This window comes from Triticum urartu, chromosome 1, assembly GCF_003073215.2.
Source record: "Triticum urartu cultivar G1812 chromosome 1, Tu2.1, whole genome shotgun sequence".
Taxonomy (NCBI): Eukaryota; Viridiplantae; Streptophyta; class Magnoliopsida; order Poales; family Poaceae; genus Triticum; species Triticum urartu.
In genome coordinates, this window is record NC_053022.1 from 487062997 (window position 1) to 487072186 (window position 9190).

Here is a 9190-nt window from a genome sequence, read left to right on the forward strand (position 1 = left end):
ACGGTGGTCAAATCCCGGAAGAATGGGAGGGCAGGCTCCCGCTCGGCGGATCGAGGCGGACGTGCTTCGATCTCGCGTCCGGTCCGGCGCAGATCCTTCAATGCCGCTGCTGGGAGGGAGGCCTTCTTAAGCCAGTTTAGAGGTAAATGTTTCCGCTGCCTTAGTAAGCGCCACCGCCGTGTTGACTGCCGGGATCCCCTCCGCTGCATCATTTGCAAGCGCGTTGGGAATTTTGGCAAGGAGTGCCCGCAAAATCCCAGAAACGGTGGCCCAGGAGGGGCTGCCAGTGCTCGCCTGAAGTTCCCGGCGGAGTGCAGAGCTCCGGTCCGCGACCGCGTCGTCTTCCCGCCTCCGCCCCCCTGCACCCATGGCAAGCCTTGCTCTCTGCGACCCGGCTAGGCGGCCGCGCGAGAGCCGCAAGGTCATCGTGGCCTCCCCGCGTTGGAGCTTGAGAAGCACGTCCTGCGCCAGCACGTGGTCACCCTGACTGCCGCGGACCGCTCGCACTCCACCACCCCCGCGGCGGTGGGCAAGGTCATCCTTGAGCAGCTCTCCACCCCTCCGCACCTGCTCCGCGTCACTGCCCACCAGCCTGAAGCCTTCCTTGTCCACTTCGACCTCCCTGCGCACCAGGACAACGCCGTGCGCCGCGACGTCATCAAGGTTGAAGGCTGCAAGTACCTCATCAGGGCCTGGAACGAAGACGACCACGCCGCGCTCCTCAAGTTTCATCATCACATGCGCGTTGTGGTGGAAGACCTGCCCATGCAGTTTTGGTCGCTGCCGGGTGCGGATGAGGCCTTCGGCAACATCGGCCGCGTCGACCGGCTCGATTCGCGCACCCTGGAGAGGGGGCACACCAGGACCTTCGCGTTCTGGCTCTGGGTCTGGGACGTTGCCCACATCCCCACCAGGTGCGCGCTCTGGGTGCTCAGGCGGGGTGCGGGCCGGAAGGACGAGATCATCGGCCTCGCCCCCGCGGACCGCCTCATCCCCCCGCCACCCGACGTCCGGCGCTATGACCTGCTGATCCATGTCGACCTGCTGGAGGATTGGTCACCCCTCTCACTGCGCTCGTCTCACTCTGGCCAGAGCGGGCTGCCCTCCTCGGACAAAGACGACGACCGCCCCTTCCCGCGCATCGAGCCTGGCACCTGGGTGGCGCATGTCGAAGACGGGCAGGGCAGGGCCCGCAGCAGGGCGCCGCGCGTCAGGGCTGGGGGCTGTGGCCCTATGCTCGGTGGGGGCGCTCGCGACCATGAGGAGGACGGTGGAAGTGGTGGTTCCGGCGCAAGCCGTTCTTGGAAGGATCACCTGCTCGGTCGCGGCTGCCACGCCAGGGGCTGCGACGGAGACGTGATCAAGGACGCGCGCCGACGCTGCAACAGATCGCCCGCCGGCCACCGCCACGCGGCTGGTCGTCATGGCCGCCCTGCCACTGGGAGGGCCTCCGGCACTCCAGTCCTGCGCGCCACCCCGCCACTCCCCCTACGCTCGGCCGCCCCAGCGATGGAGGTAGACCCGGTGGCCCAGTTCTTCTCCTTCTCTGACAACGGTCGTGCCCTCTCTCCGCCCCCGTGCACGGACTGCATGCAACTGGAGATGGAGAACGCCATTTAGGAGGCGCTGGTCACCCCTCTGGCTTTCGAAGATGGTGGCCGCTCGCCTTCTCCACCCACCGCCAAGCCTGCCGAGTAGGAGAGCCTGGAAATGCTGCCGTGCCTGCTGCCCTGCATCGCCTCCCCTGCAGCAGCGACGGTGGGCTTCCAGATGGACGCGGTCATCCAGCAAGTGGGGTCCATGCAGATAGGCAGCAGTCAGGCGCAGGCGGCCGAGCTGTTTGCAGCGGTCCCTCCTCCGATCCTCCCAAGCCAGCCTCCCCGTCCTCGCCACTCCGCTTCGCCCAAGTCCAGGGCTACCTCCGCCCCCTCCCGTCGTAGTGCTCGGCAGGCAGCAGCTGGCATCTCCACCCCGGTGGCGCAGAGGGCGATGTTGCGCCTCGTCCAGGAGCTTGGTGAGCTCGGCCCGAAGGACAAGATGAATCCAAAAGCGGCTGCGCAGATCATGAAGCGTTTCCAGGAACCCCTCTCCGACGGCGACATCGCTGCAATCGCCAAGCTGACAGGCCTCGACCAGGAAGCTCTCAATATCGCCGCGGGCATGGCGGGGATCGCCGATGCAGAGGAGCTCATGCAAGTCTGATCATGTCTGTAGTATTAGCAGTAGTTAGTCTCCGCCAGCGGCTGGTCCTAAACCAGCTTGAGTTAGGTCTACTCTTCATGTGTAGTTCTTCGATGTTGTGTCTTAATCATCGACAACGGGGTTTTGGGGCTATTGGTGGCCGTCGTCGCCCCTGGTGCTGCTATAAGGTGCCCCCGTTCTGTGTTAGTAATATCTTCAGTTGGCGGAGTAGATTTAGTTTCTTCGATGTATGACGGCAATTTAGTCTTCATGTCCTGGAACGTCAGAGGTTTGAACTGCCCGGCGAAGCGCACGGTCGTCAGCGACGTAGTTTCTTCTCATAGAGTAGCGGTGCTATGCCTACAGGAAACCAAAATCGATTCTTGGACGATGGTGGTAGCTTGTGAGATAGGCGGTAGTAGATTGCAGGGATGTGTAGTGCTGCCTGCAATCGGGACCAGAGGTGGAGCGGCGATTTTCTGGGATAAAGATGCAGTCGACGTAGTTTCTCACTATTTGGGTGGCTTTTCCATCACGGCAAAAGTGCGTGAACTGAGCTTGGGGCGGCATTTTTGGATGACCACGGTCTATGGCCCGACAGATGACGCGCAGAAAGAGAATTTCCTTGCGGAAATAACTGCTGCTGCCCCTCCTTCTGATGAACCGTGGATGATCAACGGGGACTTCAATATGATCTATCAAGCTAGAGACAAGAGCAATCCAAACATAAACAGGAGAATGATGGGAAAATTCCACAGAGCCATCGACCAAGCTGGACTCAAGGAGATCAAGTGCAAAAATCGGCGTTTCACATGGAGTAATGAAAGGGAAAACCCTACTCTCTGTAGCATTGACAAAGTTTTTTGCAACGCGGGCTGGGAAGATTTGCACCCCGATCATCTGTTGGTTGCTGCCTCAACATCGTTCTCCGACCACTGTCCTCTGGTGCTCGCTGCAGTGGACACGCCAGCACAAAAAGCTAGGTTCAGGTTTGAAAATTTTTGGCCTAAGTTACCACACTTCTCGGAAACAGTCCTTCATGCCTGGCAAAGGCCGGTGCCACACGGCTGCCCTTTTGTCCGAATCAAGAAGAAGCTCGAGAGGACTGCGGCTGACCTGAAGATCTGGAGCAAGGCCACTTTTGGAAAAGCGAAAATGCAGCTGCACATCGCAAATGAAGTGATACGCCTGTTAGATGTGGCTCGAGAAAGCAGAAGGCTCACGACTGCAGAGTTTCATCCGAGAAAGCAACTCAAGCTAAAAGTGTTAGGGCTGGTAGCCATTGAAAGAGCCAGGCGAAAACAAGCTTCAAGGATTACCTGGCTGTGCGCGGGAGATGCAAACACCAAGCTTTTCCATGCAAAAATGAGATCTAGAAGAAGAAAAAATTTCATACATTCTCTCAGGGAGGGTGGCTCGGAGATTTTCGATCATGCAGGGAAAGAGAGGATCCTTCATGACCATTTCACCAAGTTTTTGGGCAAGCAAGATGATCGGAAAACCACCCTTAACTAGGAGAGGCTGGCCATCCCCACAATCGACCCGCAAGGCCTAGACTCACCGTTCTCCATGGCGGAGGTTTGGGCCGCTATCATTTCCTCCCCAACAGATAAAGCACCCGGGCCGGACGGATTCACGTGACAATTTTATCGCTCCTATTGGCACATCATTCAGGAATGGCTGTCTTTCACAAGTTCCATCAGCTGGCAGGGCAAAGCTTTGCAGAGATAAACAGTGCCGTGATCACGCTGCTCCCAAAGAAGAATGGTGCCTCTGAGGTCAACCACTACCGGCCGATTAGCCTGATACACTCAGTTGCCAAGCTCATCTCAAAAGTTCTTTCTGCAAGGCTAGCGGGGGTTCTTGCTGCAATCATTTCACCGGCACAGAATGCTTTCCAGAAAGGCAAATGCATACATGATAGTTATCAATATGTTCAGAGCTGCGTTAAGATGTTGCACAAAACAAAGAAGAAGGCGTTGTTCTTCAAGTTAGATATAGCGAAAGCCTTTGATTCTGTGTCCTGGGAGTATCTGCTCGAGCTCATGCAGAAAATGGGCTTCCCGCCCAGATGGAGAAATTGGATTGCGTTGCTTCTCTCATCTGCTTAGTCTTCCTGTATGCTAAATGGAATGCAAGGCCCAACCATATCCCATGGCTGTGGATTCAGGCAGGGCGACCCGCTCGCTCCCCTGCTTTTCATTTTGGCAATCGATCCCTTGCACCGACTCCTGGAGGCTACTGTAGAGGAGGAAATGATAGCTAATCTGCCGGGCCGTGGCATCAGCATGCGGATTAGTTTGTACGCTGACGATGCTGTCATTTTCGCAAATCCAGTGAAGGAGGAAGTGGACACGCTGCTATACCTGCTTCGCAGATTTGGGGAGGCTACGGGACTGAAACTGAACCAAGAGAAATCTTCAGTCATCCCAATAAACTGCGGTGATGTTCAGCTATCGGTAGTTCTGGAAAACTTTGGAGGGCAGCAGTCCAACTTCCCAACCACCTACCTAGGGCTCCCAATCTCTCCAAGGAAGCTGAAACTGGTGCATTTTCAGTTCATCATCGACCGGATCCGCTTTAAGTTGGCTGGATGGAAAGGAAAACTGATGAACATGGCCGGTCGGCGTGTCCTGGTGCGCGCAGTTTTGACAGCCCTGCCGGTTTTTGCTATGACTGTTCTAAAAGTGCCGAAAAAAATTCCTGAAAGAGGTGGACAAGGATCGGAGACAATTCCTATGGGCTCAAGATGAAAACTTAACTGGTGCCAAGTGCAAGGTAGCCTGAGGAGATGTTTGCCTCCCGCTAGCCAAGGGGGGGGGGTTGGGTTGCTCGACCTCCATCGTTTTAGTACTGCTCTCAGGCTACGCTGGCTGTGGCTTACTTGGCAGCAGCCGCGGAGACCTTGTATGAGCTTTCCAGCCCCATGTGACAATGAAGATCGCGAGATGTTTTCATCTGCTACCTCGGTGCAGTTGGGCAACGAAAAATTGGCGCCCTTCTGGACTAGCAACTGGATCGGGTCTTCCACACTACACCGCGAGTTCCCTGCTCTGTTCCACCATTCAAGAAGGAAAAATAGGACGGTTGCAGATGCATTGACAGAGGACAAATGGGTGCGAGATCTTCGACATGGAAACACTGCGGAGATCGCTCTGGAGTTCTTGCAAATGTGGAGGAAGATTCAGAGGGCAGGCATCGTGCTTTCCTCCGAGGAGGACAAGATCAGCTGGGTTGCCGGAAGAGGAGGCGGCTCTTACTCGGCCAGGGCTGCGTACAATCTTCAAATCAATGATGTCCCTTCCTCGGGGATCAAAGTAGCATGCTAGAAGGCTTGGGCGCCAGGCACAGTGAAAATCTTTGCCTGGCTTCTCCTCAAGGACAGGTTATGGTGCAACGATCGCTTGCAACATCGAGGATGGCCTAATGGGTATTTCTGCACCTGTTGCAACAGAAATTTGGAGAGTTCCACACACCTTTTCTGGGACTGCCCATTCACTCGATCAGTCTGGCAGACAATGTCTTCTAGATTTGGCTGTGCAGCACTGAAAGAGGAGCAGGAATCGAACCACAACTCTCTTAGACACTGGGAACGGCTCGTCGCCATGACGCCTCAAAGCTGCAGAAAGGGCCTCAAGACAATGTTGTTGTTGATCACCTGGGAGCTTTGGAAAGTGAGGAACGCATGTGTCTTCAGGGGGAAAATGCCACAGACGGAGGATGTTCTACGAGCCATTAGGGGCATGCTGGAGCTTTGGCGGCTTGCAGGAGCAAGATGTCTTGAGCCCCCGCTCGGGGAAGATGTAGCGAGATAAAACCTTCGCTTCTTTTAGTTTGGGAAGCTAGATCTCCCAATTTCTGGTAAACCATGATCACTTGATAATCCTTGTATTTTCCGTTGCTTTCTTCTAAATCAATGAAGCCGGTGACCCCGGATCTTTAAAAAAAAATTAGCATGTGCCACCATTTTAAGATTCATGTGCGGAATCGAATACACCAGAAAGCGTTCCCTAAAAAACCACATAGCATATTCATTAAAAGTTGTGGAGGCTTCAAAGTCTACGCGCAAACTAAGAATCTACTCCCCCATTCCTAAATATTTGTCTTTTTAGAGATTTTAAATGGACTACCACATACGGATGTATATAGACATATTTAGAGTGTAGATTCACTCATTTTGCTTAGTATGTAGTCACTTGTTCAAATCTCGAGAAAGACAAATATTTACGAACGAAGGGAGTATGTAATACAACTGAGGGAGTCCTAGATTAGGGGGTCTCCGAACAGCCGGACTATATCCTTTGGCCGGACTGTTGGACTATGAAGATACAAGATTGAAGACTTCGTCCCGTGTCCGGATGAGACTCTACTTGGCGTGGAAGGCAAGATAGGAAATACGGATATGTATATCTCCCCCTTTGTAACTGACCTTGTGTAACCCTAGCCCTCTCCGGTGTCTATATAAACTGGAGGGTTTTAGTCCGTAGGACAACATACAATCATACCATAGGCTAGCTTCTAGGGTTTAGCCTCTCTGATCTCATGGTAGATCTACTCTTGTACTACCCATATCATCAATATTAATCAAGCAGGACGTACGGTTTTACCTCCATCAAGAGGGTCCGAACCTGGGTAAAACATCGTGTTCCCTGCCTCCTGTTACCATCCGCCTTAGACGCACAGTTCGGGACCCCCTACCCGAGATCTGCCGGTTTTGACACCGACATTGGCGCTTTCATCGAGAGTTCCTCTGTGTCGTCGCCGTTAGGCTTGGTGGCTCCTACTATCATCGATAGCGATGCAGTCCAGGTGTAAGTGCATCTAGTGCCCCTTAGTGATTTTGGTGTATTGAAGACTTATAGGTTAAGGGACTAATGCGTTTGTGAGTGTACACAGGTCTATAAGTCTATGAGGAGTTTGATATTTACAAGGAAAAGTCGACCCCTAAAAATGAACATCTTCGACTGAAGATTTTGGTATTTCTGAAGACTTTCTGAAGACTTTGAAAGTGAAGAAATTGGTGTGACCGTGAAGACTTGGTATTCATTCGAGGAACATGAAGCGTGAAGACTTTTGTTTTCGTAGTTTCATTTTCTCTTTCTTGAGTCATAGGAAACACCGTACTGTTAAAGGGGGTCGAGGAAATACTAAGGAAAAATTTCCATGTGATGCTCAACTCAAAATCCTACACCTACCAATCCCTTCGAGTGAAGCCATTGGAAATCTCATACAGTTCAGTCAATTTCTTCAGTGACAGAGACGATGTTCTTCTGGTCTCTGAGGAATTTGTCCTGACTGAGTAGTTAGGAATTCGCCAGTGCGGATTTGCTACACAGTGAGGAACATGATAGCCCTGAGGATTTTGCTACTCAAAATTCCCACCATTGTTGTGCTATGCGTCAGCTGTCTCAAAATATCTATCCACCTAACGGTCATATCATTGAAGGGCATTTATGTCTTATCATGTCGGGCTGCTCCCTAGGCTATAAATAGCCGCCCCTACAACCACTAGCTGCTTGGCTGCTCCGAGAGAAACTGACACTTGTCATTTGAGAGCAACCCATCCTCCGAGGACTTTGAGCGAAAATCATCAAGTGAGGAAAAACCAAAAACCCAAAACCCAAACACCTACAAACCCCAAGTGATTGAGCATCACTAAAGAGATTGATCCTGCGTGGATCCGACGCTTGTTACCTTTGAAGACTGTGCTTCTTCCAGGTGGTTAGGCGTCATGGTCTAGAGCATCCAAGAGGAATTGTGGATCGCCGAGTGACCAAGTTTGTGAAGGTTTGGAAGTCACCTGAAGACTTACCACGAGTGATTGGACGAGGTCTGTGTGACCTTAGTTCAAGGAGAATATGGTGAGGACTGGGTGTCCTGAGCTGCGTGTTCAGGACTGGGTGTCCGGAACTGTGTTGTCCTCAAGTTTAAATACTCAACCGCTCCAACCAGACGTACAACTGAGACAGCAGTTGGAACTGGTCCACCAAATCATTGTCTTCACCAAGCTTACTGGTTCCATTTCCTCAACTCTTTCATTTCCTCATAATTGAGTTGTGTACTTGTTCATATCTGTGTTTGAAGACTTTGACTGAAGACTTTCTCAATTTCCGCAGTTCAATTTCTTCAGTCTGCTTGTCTTCATCCTGTGTTATCCTGTGCTTACGCTTCCTATACTCTGTGCCTGTCTTCATTTCATCATGATGACTATGCTTGTATTCTGTTATGTTTACTGTTGAGTACTTATTCCGCTGCTAGTAGTTCTTCGCTAAGGAATTTCCTCACCGGCAAATTCCTCAGTGAAGAATTTCATAGAAATCGCCTATTCACCCCCTGAGGGAGTCCTAGATTAGGGGGTGTTCGGGTAGCCGGACTATACCTTCAGCCGGACTCCAGGACTATGAAGATACAAGATTGAAGACTACGTCCCGTGTCCGGATGGGACTTTCCTTGGCGTGGAAGGCAAGCTTGGCGATGCGGATATTCAAGATCTCCTACCATTGTAACCGACTCTATGTAACCCTAACCCTATCCGGTGTCTATATAAACCGGAGGGTTTTAGTCCGTAGGACAACTTCATCAACTCCATAGACAACAATCATACCATAGGCTAGCTTCTAGGGTTTAGCCTCCTTGATCTCGTGGTAGATCTACTCTTGTACTACCCATATCATCAATATTAATCAAGCAGGACGTAGGGTTTTACCTCCATCGAGAGGGCCCGAACCTGGGTAAAACATCGTGTTCCCTGCCTCCTGTTACCATCCGGCCTAGATGCACAGTTCGGGACCCCCTACCCGAGATCTGCCGGTTTTGACACCGACATTGGTGCTTTCATTGAGAGTTCCTCTGTGTCGTCGCCTTTAGGCCCGATGGCTCCTTTGATCATCAACAACGATGCGGTCCAGGGTGAGACTTTTCTCCCCGGACAGATCTTCGTCTTCGGCGGCTTCGCTCTGCGGGCCAATTCACTTGGCCACCTGGAGCAGATCGAAAGCTACGCCCCTGG

At 52.5% G+C, this 9190-nt stretch overlaps 1 pseudogene; it reads left to right on the forward strand.

The window, feature by feature from the left end:
• The first annotated feature begins 765 nt into the window (after nucleotides 1–765).
• Nucleotides 766–1940, forward strand: LOC125532947 (annotated as a pseudogene).
• The last annotated feature ends 7250 nt before the right edge of the window (nucleotides 1941–9190 follow it).